Raw genomic sequence first — 2,502 nt, 5'->3', positions numbered from 1 at the left:
CTTTTCCAAAATCTCTCCCAATTAGATACTAATGCGTGGATCTTCACGACTCTTTTTGACCATTTGACCCACTATTTTATGAAAGACTTTATGCTCCTAGAATCTGACGTATCCTTAAAAACCCGAGTATTACATCTCCACTCCATTCCCACTTCCACCACCACCACTAATGGCCACACTGTCACCACCACCACCACCATCATCCTCACCTCTAAATTGACCAAGACCCATCTCTTTTCCCTTTCTTTTTCTTTCTCCCTTGTTTTATCCCCTCTCCAATGGTCAATTAGCTCACTGACGATCAGATCTCTGAATTCAAAAAGGCCTTCAGTCTCTTCAATAAGGATAGAGATGGTTGTATCACTACCAAGAAGCTTGGAACAGTTATGCATTCACTAGACTATAACCCAAATGAAGCTAAGCCGCAAGACATGATAAATGAGGTTGATGTTGACGACAATAAGACAATTGATTTACTAGAGTTCCTCAACCTAATGGCATGGAAAATGAAAAACAATTACTCAAAAAAGGAGCTTAAGGGAACCTTCCAAGTTTTTGACAAGGACTAGAATGGCTTCATTTATGTTGTTGAACTTCGCCATGTTATGACAAATCTTGGTGAGAAAATGGAAAACGAGGAAGTTGATGAGATGATTCGCAAAGTTGATGTTGATGATGATGGGCATATCAACTATGAGGAGTTCTTCAAAGTCATGATGACCAATATTTTGGGTTGGCAGAACTTCTATACTTACAAGGAGAGTTGGTGATTCAACTCCACATGGACTCATTGAAAATTTGCAACACTTTGCATTCGAAACTGACCGGTTAAAAAGAACTGGAACCCCTGCACGTGAGGGAGCAACATCTTAGGCCATGCAAGGGAGCTAGCCAGTCACGTTTTCTAATTGCCATGCATCCGATGAAGCAATTTTTGAGGACTCTAGAAGAGAATCTTTTCTGTTGCAGGAAGATATAGATCACACCAGAAAGAATAAGGGCGGTCGATCTAGAGACTTCGAAGGAGGAGAGGAGAGAGCTCTTCAAGGATATTGTCACCACCCAAATTCTGGGCGACTTAGGATTTGACCCATGACCCTAGGTCAAAGGTTTGACCCTAAAGGTTCCTCCTAATCCACATTGGTAGTATACCAAAACCCTTTGAATTTTTATTTTTTTTCAAAACATAAATCACACTAGTGCTCTCTCCAACTAACAATCCAATTTATCAATATACCAACCATTACTCAAGAGCAACAAGATATAATAATTATCACGAAAGTTTAGAAATAAGAGTTCACGATTGAGCAAATTAATCAAATTCTCATTACAAACATATAGTTTCAAAGTTTGCTAATACAAGTTCCAAAATAAACCAAAATAACAAATACACTACAATCCACTAGGCTATTCCAAAATCTCCTAGGGCATCCTACAGCCTTCCCTGCCCCATTTCTAGATCCTCAGGAGTCACATATGCATCTAAAAAGACATAAGAAGGAAGGGGTGAGCATTCCACGTTGCTTAATAGGGTGCCTTACAACCAAGGGGTTAATTGGGATTACTAAGTTTCAAGTATATACAAAATAACAATTCCACCATAATTGATCAACCCAAATATTTTAATTTATATAATTATAATAATTCAACAATTTTCAACAATTAAATAAAAATGCATGTAGATATGTGACACACAATCATAAAATGCATTGTCGTTCTCAGGATTTCACTGAAGGATACGCATCCGTACCCAAATATACTCTCCATTCGAAATCTTACCGAGGTAGATTTTTAGGTCTTTCACCCTAGGGATCTCACTCCTTTCTTAATCCACCTCACACGGGCCTTTACTTTTCATTACTATTTTATTATTATTTTTTTTCATTTTATGCATTTTTCATAGTTTTTATTTTTCCTTCACACAACCATGATGCAAATGAAATGCAATGAGGTTAATTATCCTCATTCACAAATATCACAATATCAAATAAAATTCCAACTAGTCCAAATATCATTGAAACTACAATCATACCAAAATTCCATAACTTTCCAACAACCCCAATAATTATAATAATCAAATATAATTATATTCTCCACAATAAAATTACCAAAAAGAACAAAATAAATTTCCAATAATTCAAATCTCAATTGAACATAATATATACCAAAATTGCATAATTTTTCCACAACCCCAATAATTCCAATAATCAAATATAATTATTTTTTCCACAATAAAATTACCAAAAACAACCAAATAAATTTCCAATAATTCAAATCTCAATTGAACATAATATATACCAAAATTCCATAATTTTTCCACAATCCCAATAATCAAATATAATTATTTTCTCTACAATAAAATTACCAAAAACAACCAAATAAATTTCCAATAATTCAAACATCACTAAAGCATAATTTCCACCAACCTTCCATTATTTCTCAACAATCCCAATAATTGCAACAATCAAACACAATTATTTTCCATAATTAAACACTTCCATT

The 2,502-nt window shown here is 34.6% G+C and overlaps 1 pseudogene; it reads left to right on the top strand.

The window, feature by feature from the left end:
- The first annotated feature begins 278 nt into the window (after positions 1 to 278).
- Positions 279 to 770, top strand: LOC117910442 (annotated as a pseudogene).
- Positions 771 to 2,502: the final 1,732 nt, after the last annotated feature.

This window comes from Vitis riparia, unplaced genomic scaffold (assembly GCF_004353265.1).
Source record: "Vitis riparia cultivar Riparia Gloire de Montpellier isolate 1030 unplaced genomic scaffold, EGFV_Vit.rip_1.0 scaffold744_pilon_pilon, whole genome shotgun sequence".
In the NCBI taxonomy this organism is placed as follows: domain Eukaryota; kingdom Viridiplantae; phylum Streptophyta; class Magnoliopsida; order Vitales; family Vitaceae; genus Vitis; species Vitis riparia.
This window is presented reverse-complemented; position numbering and strand designations above follow the sequence as displayed.